Source organism: Trichechus manatus, unplaced genomic scaffold (genome assembly GCF_000243295.1).
Source record: "Trichechus manatus latirostris isolate Lorelei unplaced genomic scaffold, TriManLat1.0 scaffold00157, whole genome shotgun sequence".
NCBI classification, from domain to species: domain Eukaryota; kingdom Metazoa; phylum Chordata; class Mammalia; order Sirenia; family Trichechidae; genus Trichechus; species Trichechus manatus.
Genome location: NW_004444093.1, coordinates 1,530,727 through 1,543,164, shown reverse-complemented (window position 1 = coordinate 1,543,164; position 12,438 = coordinate 1,530,727). Strand labels below are relative to the sequence as shown.

The 12,438-nt window shown below is 49.9% G+C and overlaps 1 pseudogene; it reads right to left on the bottom strand.

The window, feature by feature from the left end:
* LOC101346776 (immunoglobulin lambda-1 light chain-like) overlaps positions 1 to 12,438 on the bottom strand; it is a 48,718-nt pseudogene extending 36,280 nt beyond the window's left edge.

Here is a 12,438-nt window from a genome sequence, read left to right as displayed (position 1 = left end):
GAGCAGTCAGTGGTGGTAGCCGGGTACCATCTAGCTGTACTGGACTCAGTCTGGTGGAGGCCTTGGTAGCTGTGGTCCATTAGTCCTTCGGACTAATCTTTTCCTTGTATCCTGTTCTCTTCATTCTCCTCAGAAATTCTTAAAGAGGCAACTCAGAGCCTAGCAAATAGAATTTTCTGTGATATCTATTAAAGAGTTGCTTAGTTGAAGTTTTGAGTCAGACGCTCCTTATCTTTCCTGCCAAATTTGGTAGAAATAAGTTATTTTCATGGGACTTCATTATATTTACATAGATAATTGTTGCTAGGAGATGATTCTCCGTGGAGCTCTGCATGTCTGCACGTCTTGTGAGCAGGGACACTGACTGCCTTTGTTCTGGACTCTCTTTTCAAGGTATTTGTATAGTAAACTGCCGACAAGATAGAGGTAAATTCTCCCTCTGGAGCAAAAGTCAGGCATGCTGACAGTTCAGTATACAAGAATTGGGTTCCCTAAGCTCAAGTGTCCACTACACATCTGCCAGTGGTGGCTTGCAGGTTGCTGTAATGCTGGAAGCAATGCCACCAGTATTTCAAATAATGCAGGGTGACTCATGGTGGACAGATTTCAACAGAACGTCTAGACCAAGACAGACTAGGAAGAAAGGCCTGGTGATCTACTTCAGAAAATGAGCCAAGGAAAACTCTGTGGTTCACAGTAGAACACTGTCTGACTGGCTTGCTTTGGACAGATCATCAGGAGGGATCAATCGCTGGAGGAGGACATTGTATTTGGTGAAGTAGGGGGCCAGCAAGGGTGAGGGAGACCTTCGGTGAGATGGATTGGTACAATAACCACAACCACAGACTCAAACATGCTAGTGATCATGAGGATGACTCAGGACAAGGCAGCGTTTCATTCTGTTGTACCTAAGGTCATCATGGGTTGTAGCTGACTTGATAGCAGCTATCTATCTATCTATCATCTATCTATCTATCTAAGCTCAGCTGTGCAGGTGTCTCCTGGCCCTTTTTACATCAGCCTGTGGGAATTAAGACTTGTGGAACTCATGAGAGAAAATGCTGATAGCCTGTCTACTGCTATTACTGTGAGTAATAAACTCCCCTTTGTCTCTGACTCCTGGTGATGTAGTGATTAAGAGCTTGGCTGCTAAACAAAATGTTGGCAGTTGGAATCCACCAGCGGCTCCTTGGAAACCTTATGGGGCAGTTCTACTAGGGTCGCTATAGGGTCCTATAGGGTCGCTAGGAGTCGGAGTCGACTCGATGGCAACGGGTGTTTTGTGTCTGACCCAGGAGTCTTGTGTCTTCTGCCAGCATCCAGGAAACTGTGGCAGGCTGCCTTGTTAGCTTGAAAGTAGGATAAAATCTCAGACCCTTCACAGTTCTAGACCATGATGATGATGAGAGAGAAGGGGGAGGAGGAGGAAGAGGAGGAAAACAATGAAGTTGATGAAGGTGATCATGATTTGATGGTTTGACCTAACTCATCATGTCAGCTTTCCAGGAACTCCAGCTGCATCTATCCATTCCACAAACCTTGTTAGTACAACTTCTGAGTGTCAGGGCTGGTGCTGAGGGCTGTATTACACAGACAAATACCACATATGCCTGACTTTGGAGAGCTAACAATTAGTGGGGAGATGGACAAATAATTGAACAGTAATGCAGTGCAGGAGCCCTGACAGTACTCATACAGGGTGGGGAGGGGTCAGGCGGGGCCCCTGGTCCAGCTCAGTTTCTGCCCGTGGGGAACTTGGCCCATGCCTGCCTCACTCCTTAGGTGGGTCCAGGCTGAAGTTGCTCCCACCCCAGCACCTCGGTGTGGGTGTGATACTTACCCCACTGCCCAGGGTCCAGAATCCAGGGTTCCTCCAGGGATAGACCCAGGTCTCGGGGAGAAGAAGAGGCTGTCCCTAAATATAGCTGTCCCCAGCTGTTTTCCTTCCACTCCCTGCACCTAGAATGATCTCTGGGCAGGCACTGCTGCAGACCGCTGACCAAATCCTCCCATGGGGCCTCAGTTGGAAATAAGAGTCTGTCTGGACCCTGGGGCTTTGGAGGGCTGGGCGTTGCAGCTGGTGCAGCTGGAGCTCTGATCCGCCCAGGCCTAGCTGCCGGCGCATCTCGCCTTGTGGATTCAGGCCAGGAGCCCGAGTCCAGCTATCTGCTGGGCAGACTCCCTACTCAGGGACCCTCCTTCTGTGCAGAGCCCTCTGGGTCCTCTCTGGCCCTTCTCTCCTGGAGCAAAGGGAAGTGTACCTGTCGACTCTTGTTTGCCTACTCCAGGCTGATCCCCGTGTCAGACTCCCACCTGGGCCTCCTGAAGGTCAGTCCCCAGCCCTCTTCTCCTCCATGGCCTTTTCATCCCTCAGGCCCAAGACCCACCTCGATCTCCTCTCTCCCAGGCCCAGGTCTCCCGAGCTCTTCCTCCCCACTGTCCCCAAATTCAAGTTGGCCAGTCCTTCTTATCTTGTGCTTCTCCCTGCTGGGAACTGGGAGGTCTGAGGCAGAGGGGACAAAGTATTGATTTGGGGATATGACACAGGTTCTGGAATTTCTCAGAGTCCAGGTCTGACTCTTCAGCCCCTGAGAACCCTTGGAGTGCTCCCAGGAACTCTGATAGCCCTAGCCCCTCTGGTGATCCTGGGGGTGCAGCTCCTTCCCCTAGTTCTCCAGAAAATGGAGAGAGACTCCTGCTCTCTCTGTAGTTGTCACAGAGTCACTGACCTGGCAGGAAACTTCCAGCCTCATCTACTGATGGGAAAACTGAGGCACAGAGAGGGAGAGTTTCTTGCCCAGCATAAGCAGAAAGCTGATATAAAGTTGATGTCCTGAGACTTCTTGGTACTAGCCCTTTTGGACACAGGGTGGAGCCATTTGGAAATGGAGGTTGGGATTTTGGGGCATTTAAGTCTTTTTGCCCTTAGTTCTCCCAACCCAGGCCCCTGGACTGCAGTGGAAGGGCAAGTCCAGTATGAGCAGCAGAGACCAGCAGTAGAGAGAGACTCCAGCACAGAAGCACAGAAAAGCCTGGAGCTCAGAAGAGGGAGGCCCGGGGTGTATACCAGAGCTGCAGGGGTAGAAGTAGGAGGGGGATGCAAGGCCAGATTGTGGGTCTATATCCTCACTGCCCCCACCTCATTCCTGGAACCAGGGTCAGGCCTGGGGCAAGGTGAGGGAGGTGAGCCCAGCAAGTGCAGGTTCTATCCTGACTTTATTTGATATCTTGATCATCATGGATTTTTTGCATTGATTTTGGTTAAAAAAAGCATTGATTTAAATAGTATTTATCTTGATGACCGAGTTTTTTTTAAATTTGACAGTCAAAGCAACCTGGTGGCTGGTGGGTTTGAACCACCGTCCTTTTGGTTAGCAGCCGAGCACTTAACCACTGAGCCACCAGGGCTGCCTGCACTGACATTACCAATACTTTAATTTTCTCAAAGGCCCCTGGGTGGCACAAATGGTTTGCGCTCGACTGCTATCCTAAAGGTTGGTGGTTCAAACCTATGCAGCCTAGAACTCCAGGAAACCTGTTACCCCTAGTGCTGGGGATTCCTCCTCTGCAGGGCGTCCCCTCCGCCCCCCATCCCGTGCCCTCGGGGAGGCTGGAGCAGCTGGAGTGGGTGTGGCCAGCACCAAGCTGCTCCTACCTTACCTGACTAGGTTGGTTTGCCTTTACACAGCAGAATCCTGTTTAATAGGTCCTTTCCAAAAGTCTGGAGTCACTGGGTGGTGTGAACAGTTAAACAGCTTGGCTGCTAACTGAAAGGTTGGAGGTTTGAGTTCACCCAGAGGTGCCTCAGAGGAAAGGCTTGACAATCTTCTCCTGAAATCAACCATTGAAAACCCTATGGAGCATGGTTCTACTCTGACACTCATTGGGGCACATGAGCCTACCTTTCTTTTAACAACCAAGTTAACCACTGGGCAACCAAGGCTCTTTGCACTGAAATTACCAATACTTTATTTCTCCCAAAGGTCCCTGGGTGGTGCAAATTGTTTGTGGTTGACTACTAACCTAAGAGTTGGTGGTTCAAACCCACCCAGTGTTGCCATGGAAGAAAGGCCTGGTGATATGCTTCCATTAAGATTACAGCCAAGAAAACCCTATGGAGCACAGTTCTCTTTAACACACGGGGCTGCCATGAGTTGGAATCAACTCAAAGGCAACTAACAACAACAACAATTTTCCCAAGCCTTTAAAACATCTAGCAGTTTACACAAGGAGCCTCTTTGCAAAGGAGTAACAGATTTTAATTAGCAAGCTCTGGTCAAGGCTTTTTGGTGTATGTCTCAGAAATTGAGGAAGTAGATGATGAAGACTAGATAACCCCTTACTGCAGATGGGTTCCTGGGAAGCAGTCTCTGTGAGGGAGTCAGTGTGTGGGAGGCTTATTAGGGGGAACTCTTAGGATCGTACTGTGAAAGGGATGGCACAGACATAAGCTTAGGGTAGAGGAGGAGCCGAGCTGTGATGCAGGCCCAAAGAGACCTCAGTCTCACATGGGGACTGTGGTTGCTGGATGGCCCTTAAGAGCTATCCCAATTGGGGCCAAGGGACTGGGCTTTGTACCCTTATTGATCAGGCACTGGGGGACAGAGTTGCCCAGGGTAGGGGCATGGGCTTGGCAGGGCCATCCTGGAGGGCGCTTACAGCTGAGGGCAGGCTGTCTGCAGGTGACACTCCCAGCAGATGGGGCAACAAGTCCATTCCAGAAGCAGAGTCTGGTGGCAGATCACAATGTCTACCACACAAATCTTTTGGATGTCAGGTGATTTCCAATTCTGCTTTCAAAAAAAACCCATGAGACCTGAGGAGTTTGTTCCCTCACTGGAGCCCACCCCAACACACCCTCCACAGGTCCCACACATAGTCATTTCTATCAAAGGGGGAACAGCCTCCTGTAGGATGGGTACACAAACCCAACATCCATTATTCCTGCAGATGGAGGGGTCCTTGTCTGTATCCCTCTATGGATTTAGTAAACTCTTTGTTTTTCATTGCCACATTTAGTCATGTCATGAATGTTTGTTGGTCCTCAGGACTGAGACCACCTGTGTCAACAGTACTTAATTATTAATCCCATGAAATTCTTGCCCAGGAGGATAAGAGTGTAAGCCAAGAAATAATGTCACTCCTTGCTTTGGGAACATCCTGAAAACAAATTATGCAGGTAAATCTTTTGCTCATCTGGGCTAATAGCTCACTTATCAGATCAAATACTTGCTTCAAGAACTTCCCCACTGTGTCTGCAATCCTGTGGTGATAAAATACTAATAATTAGTATAATGAGAATCAATGAAGAAGAAAAAATTTTAATCCTTATTGTTTTAGTAAATAAAACACATTTTATAATTTAAATTTATATGTGTGTCTTAATGACAGAGTACCACGACAGCATAATGAATGAAAGACTCTCAAGTATAAGAGTACATACATTCAGCAACAACCAATTGTTGTAGAATCGATTCCGACTCTTGGCAACTCCGTGTGTTTCAGAGTAGAACTTCTCCATAGGATTTTCAATGGCTGTGACCTTTCAGAACTAGATTGCCAGGACTTTCTTCTGAGGGAACTCTGGGTGGATTTGAACTGGCAAACTTGTAGTTGTGCTTAACTGTTTGTACTACTCAGGGACTCCTATAAAAACATTTGACCAAACAAAAGCCAGTAGGGATGTGGAATGAGAACAACATCGAAGGAGAAGAAGTGTAAAGTTTCCAAATGTTAGAAAAGAATCTCCAAAAAGAATTTTTAAAAAGGGCGTCAAGTCATTATGACATTCATCCTCCATTGAATATGTGTCAGGGTGATGTGAATATTTTAGAAACTGTTGGAAATGTTTAGTTATCATCCTAAAAAGGTGCAAGGGGATGCAGAGTATTTGAAAATTCTTCTATAGGGTAGAGAGCAAAGGAGTTTGAAGACCATGTTTGCAGCCTCAACCCCTCCCTCGCCCCTCCTAGGAGGCCCTTCTCTAAGGAGTGAAGACCTCCAGTCTCTGGACCAGGTAGGGTTTGAGGATTCTAGTCCAAACAGCTTGAGTCCCTGAAGTCTGCTTTTCCAACTGGAATCAGAGTTGATAAAGAAACCTGAGGGCCACTGGACATCTCTAGGAATAACCACACATGATCCAGCCTGGTGTGTTCAGAAATGGCATCTCTCACAGACCAAGGGTCCTGCTGGGGGAGTGATGAGTCTGAGGCTGAAGGTCCACACCTAGAAAGTCCTCCTCTTTGAAGTACCCTGCAGGCTGAAGGTGCTGCTCAGGATGGGTTCCATCTAGAGGGACATGACAAGAAAAAGGATCCTCTGTGAGGTCCCCAGTCTAGCCTTTCAGTGTCCCCTTGGAAGAAGGACGAGGCTTCTGCATTTCACTCTGCAGGTTCACAGCTTGTCCTGAAGGAGGTGAGTCAAGGGCCCATTTCCCACAGATGCTGACACCCAACATGAGCTTTATGACAACGCTGCCCCCTGCAGGCGAGAATGGCTTTTGTGGATTGGATAATGAGGAGGAGAACAATTTGTTCCATGAAGAATAATGAGCAAATTAACCACAAATTTCCAGTATTTTCCTTTAACTACTGAACACCACTTATCCGGGTAAACGTTTGCACATCTGGACAAACAGCTCGCTCATCAGATCAAAGTTTACTATCCAGACTTGCTTCTAGATGTTTCCCTCTGTGTCCCCAATCCTGTGCTGTTATCTCACAAATGTGGTCCATTTCTAGATGTTTCCTTCCTTGAAAGAACTGCCTCACACAGCCCCATGCTGACACTTGTCCCTGTAAACACCCGTTGACTTCCCTCTGAGACCCCACTGAGGCCCTTTTAGGGTGGGCTCTCCCTTAGTTCTCACACACTGAGTGCTGCTGGATTTCCAGGTGCCTGGGGTCTTTAGGCAGCTGGAGGTGATAGTTCGGAATGACCTGCTCCATTTACAGTGGAATGTTCTGGGGCCTGTAGGGACAGGAAGTTAGTCCCTTCTATTAGGAGTGTAAGGCTGAGGCAAAACTGGAGAGTTCTATCCCATGGTGAAGGTTTGTCCTGTTCAGGGTAAGGGTGGGGAGGGGCCAGGTGAGCCAGGCCAGGTGGGCAAGTTTGTGTCTCCCTTCCCCCTCTTCCTGTGTCACTTTGAGCAGCACTACTGTCCCACACATAACAGTAATAGTCGGCCTCCTCCTTGGCCTGGGCCCTGCTGATGGTCAGGTTGGCTGTGTACCATAATGTGGAGCCAGAGAATTGATCAGGGATCTCTGTAGGCCAGCTGTTATCAACATAGATAGCCAACATAGGGGTCTGGCCTGGCTTCTGCTAGTACAAGTGAGCATATTTATCCCTGAGGTTGTCTCCAGATAAAGGGGACACCTGACCATGTGAAGAACTATTGGACGTGCTGGGATCTGAGCTGACCCTGATCCCTGGGGAACCACACATCACAAATAACCTCACTGTCAGGATGGGGCACAGGAATAGAGGCCTGACCCTCACATCAGTGTCCTCTGGGGTCAGGCTCCTGCCTGGTGGTCATTTCTCCCCTCCGAATGAGTCACTGGATGGACTATCTTGGTCAGGTGGCACCATCCCCACATTGGTGTCTTGGCCTGTGGGTAGAGTTATTGGAGTAGGAAGGCCACCTGGTGAATCCTGAATCTTTCTTCATCCTTACTTCATCCTATCAGAGTATATTTACTTATCAGAAAACCTATTAAGTGTAGTTTACATATGGTATCAGGTGGGGAATGGCATAGATTAATGCCACCTTTGAAGACCTAAAGGGCACAAGGTAGAGTTGGATTTTATGTTCCCATTGAATTAATAGGTTTGCCCCTATTAGAGTTGGTGGATCCTAAAAGTGAAAGTGAATTTATGAGGCACCAATCACATATTTGTCCCATTTGAAATCCCATTGAGGATTGCTGAGTCAGCTCATAGGAGGCTGCAAGGCCTGCAGGAGAGAGGAGAGGTGGGCTTGCAGCTGAGGGGCTCAACCTCAGTAGGTACCCCCTCTCCGGAGCTCCAGGGAATCTGTGGACCCACATGGCCCTTTCCCGTCAGCCCCTGTCACAGGGGTCTAAGGCCTTGGCTGGAGGATGGAGCCCTTGCATGAAGGACAACCCTCCCCGCCCCCACTGGATGAGGTGTTGCTGCAGGGCTTCAGTTCAGTGAGTACAGCTTCAACAATGCCTACTGGGCCCTGCTGAGCTCAGAGTCAGGCCAGGCCTGTCTCAGACCCCAGGGCTACAAGAAGGGGACATCCGCAGGCAGCACCTGTGTAGTGAGTGAGGAAGGTGAAGAGGAAGGGAGTCCAGGCCATGGTGGAGGCACTCAAAGACCTGCTTCCTGAGATGATGCTAGGTACAGTCTCCCCCAGGCCTTTCTTATCCCCTTGCTGAACAGACTTCTTGTTATGCAAATCAGCAGAGCTCAGTTCTGCTCTGGAGGGGACTGTGTGGCTCCAGAGAAAGCTCAGCACCAGGGACACAAAGAGGGAAAGTGGCCCCTGCAACTCATCTTCATCCTCGGGGCCTCCCCCATGCCAGTCCCATGGCTCTGGGTTGACATCTCCACATCCACACTGCATCCTGGCCTCACTCCTGGGTGACCTGATGAGCATAGGGCCCAATGGTGATGATGTCTGTTCTAATTTTACAGGACCCAGAGGTCCGTGCCCACAAGAGATCCTGTGGCCCGTCCTGGAAGGGGCCAGAGAGTCACAGTGGGGTTGCTGGAGTATTCCTGGACCCCAGGCTCTTCCTCTGCCCACCTTGGCTCTGCAGGGAGGCAGTTCGTTTTAGTCCAGGATCAGAGGTGTCCTGTCTATGGACACTTGCGGAGGAGTCAAATGCCAGATCTAGTCCTAGACTCCACCCCTGGAAACTTACAATATGATGTCTCCACTGACATTCAAGGACCCATTGAATCCCATCCTCTCCCATCCCACAGGTGACAACAGGAGCTCAGGGAGGTGCAGGTCCCACCCAGGTCACAGCCCTGAGTGGAAGAACTGGAGTAGAGTCCCCCCTGACCAGGGCACATGGGGATTGTAAGGATCATTGAGACATTCTCAGTCTCTGCCGTTGTCTGTGAGCTCCTGAGCAGGTGACAGGTGCTTTGCCTTAGTGTCCCCAGGGTGCAGTCAGGGACAGGGAGAGATGAGGAGATGAAAGACAGGCTTGTTGTATGAGAGAATGAGAGTGGAGTGCAGAACCCAAGACACCTTTTGATTGTTTATTGTAATTAAGATGCCTTCAGGTGCTGGGGAAAATGCATCATGTCATAAAAACTTTAATTAATGAATCAATAAAAAATTTACCAAGATACTACTGTGTGCCAGGCACAGGGAACCAGGAAGAATAAAATGTATCCCTCAGAGAGAGGTTTTCTGAGACCAAGGAGATGGACGTGGGAGGAGCTTCCGGAGACCATGGGGAGCAGCTGTGTGGCAGGACAAACAGATCCTCAGACCACAGGTGCAGGAGGAGGATGTTCGATCCTGGAGGGTTGGGCATTTGGGGAGAGTAACAGAGTTTGCACAACCAGCCTGGCCTGAGAGAAGAAAGGATGTTCCCCGGGCCCGTGGTCAAAGAAAGAGGCAGTGTCTCTGAGAGCTAGATCCGAGAGACACGAAGGTAATGACAAGGATGGTGCTCTAGAAAAGGACACCTTTCTGCCAGGTCTGAGGTCATGGTGACGTCCCTGGCTGCACTCTGGGATCCCTGGAAGGATTGAACACCTGCTGCCCAGGGCTTCGTCTCAGTGCCTGTGCCCCACGACTCTCTGCTGCCCCCTGGTGGCTTCTCTGCACCGGTGTTGAAGACTAGAGGTGCCCTTGGTCTAGGGGCAGATCAAAACCCCTTCTGGGATCCTGGACCCCCTGATCAATGCACTGTGTCTCTAGGGGCCCCTGTCTGCCTGGAGATTGAGCAGCCAGATGGACGACATCATACCCTCAGGAGCTTTCAGTATTTTTGGTGGGGTCAGTGTAGTTGACACACCTGTTTGGAGACCCAGCATACATCCCTATCCCCTCCTAACTGTGCATCAACTCCTTTATTTCAAACCCAGACACAGGGCTTCTCCCAGGTTCCTGACAGCCAGCATTGACCATGTGATCCGTGCTGGACAATGAGATGTGAGCTCAGTGGGCTGAAGTCCTTCTCAGGGGACTTAGACCTTGTCGTCACTACACGGCGCCATCACCAGGTTATCACCAGGTGTGACACCTCTTATTCTGGACAAAACCTCCTGAAGCTACTCATGCTACTTCCTGAGCCTCTTCCCTCCAGGTGACTTTTAAACATAAACTTTTCTCTGTGTGCTTTGAGACATCAATAAAACCAAGTCAAACCTGTTGCCGTGGAGTCGATTCTGACTCACAGCGACCTTATAAGACAGAGTAAAACTGCACCATACGGGTTCCAAGGAGTGCCTGGTAAATTCGAACTGCTGACCTTTTGGTTAGCAGCTGTAGCTCTTAACCACCAGGGTTTCTGAGACCTCAATAGCTGTTTGAAATAATCATCACCTAAATCCTGGTGGCGCAGTGGTTAAGAGCTATTTTCAAAACTTTCTGGAAGCCTAGGGTTCCAAGGAATCCTGTTTGCAAAATGCTGAACTGGGGAGAAGTCACATCCAATTGTGATGATCTGAATCTAGGGATTCTACTGAGCCTAGGTGTGGGATTGCCAATAAAAGTACGACTCACACACAGGCAGTGGATGGAACAATGTTTTGCTCACATAGAGAGGAGACAGATCAAGGCTGGCTTCACTAGTGGGCACCGGTTCCCCAAGGTTAGCCAATCACTCCCTGTAGCCGACACAGGGCTGGAGTTCTGCACACACTTCCCTAGTGTGGCTGGTGAGGACTCCATTCCCTCCTCGCCAGGAACAAACATAGTAGTGGGGTTGGCCAAGTGCCATATGTTGCACACACAGAAGCAGAACAAAGAGGTACCCGTTAGGTCCATAACAGGGAAGGAGTCTCCCTCAGAAGGAAGAAGAAACTGGGAGAGAGGGAGGCACAGTTCCCAGCCTCCATTATCAAGGAATGTTCTGGGCCCAAGGCTTCTGATTAGCCAGCCTGGTTGAGAGGCTCAGGGGCCGTGGGAGACCATTTTCTCATTCGTTACAAAATTCAGCAAGTGTAAAAAGACACTCTCATGCAACTGGTGAAGTGTGACTATGGAGAAGACAGATAATTGCTAATATTCTCATGCGTGGACTTACATGTGTACTTAACTATGTGTGTATGTTTATGGAGAGAGAGAAAGAGAGGCAAAGAGAGATTGAGAGAATAAGGAAACTCCAATGAATCTGGACTGATGGCCCTTGGATTAGACATCTTTCCGGGCAGGAGACACCAAGACCTGCCAATCCAGGACCTTCCCCTCATGTCTGTAGCTGTGATGATGGAGTGAAGGGCAGATACTTGCCCTTGGCATGGGGCTTATTAGTGAGTTCAAGGAAAAAATGCAGAACCCAATGATAAAATCCAAACTGCACAGAGAGCTGGAGTCACCCCATCTGAACTTTAGCAGGACTTTGGGGGCAATGCGAAGGTGGTGAAGTCAGGAGACACTTCCCAGGTACAATCCAGGCCAGGGCTTTACTTCCTCTGTGGTTTCTGTGAAATTTCAAGGCAGGAAGGGCTCAGGGCTGGGAGGAACCTTTTGTTTCTTCTCAAACCCAACAGCAGTTCCCTTAGCTCAAGACAGACTGCCCATTTCTCAGAGGGATAAACGGAGGACCTTAGAAGCTGGAGGACCTGCTCAGAGTCTCCCTGACATGGAGAGGCGGGCCAGAACCTGAGAGGATGCTGGATGCTAAGGCTTTGAACTCTGGCTCCTTGATGGCAGGTCAGAGTGAGAGCAAGCCTGGGGTGGCAGGTTTCTGTCCCACTTCCCCGTCTACTATGTCACTGTGAGCACTGCCAGCTGCTCCCACTGCCCCGGACTGTGGCACAGTAATAGTCCGCTTCGTCCTTGGCCTGGGCCCTGTTGATGGTCAGGGTAGCCGTGTTCCCCAAGCTGGAGCCGGAGAACCGATCAGGGATCCCTGAGGGCTGTTTGTTGTCCTCATAGATGACCAGAACAGGGGCCTGGCCTGACTTCTGCTGGTACCAGTGAACATAGTTATCCTCGGTGTTATCTGCAGAGCAGGTAATGCTGGATGTCTGTCCCAGAGCTACTGACACTGAGGGTGGTTGAGTCAGCTCATAGGAGGGCATGGAGCCTGTAAGAGAGGAGAGGAAAAGAGAGGAGGGTCTGAGGCCGTGGGGCTCATTCCCAGGCGGCCCCCCTGAGGCCATGACTGGGCTAAGCTCAGGCTTCTGGGCAGGCCTAGCTCAGAGTCCTATGGGGCTAAGCCCAAGGGCAGCACCTGTGCAGAGAGTGGGGAAGGGGAGCAAGAGAGGGGTCCAGGCCAT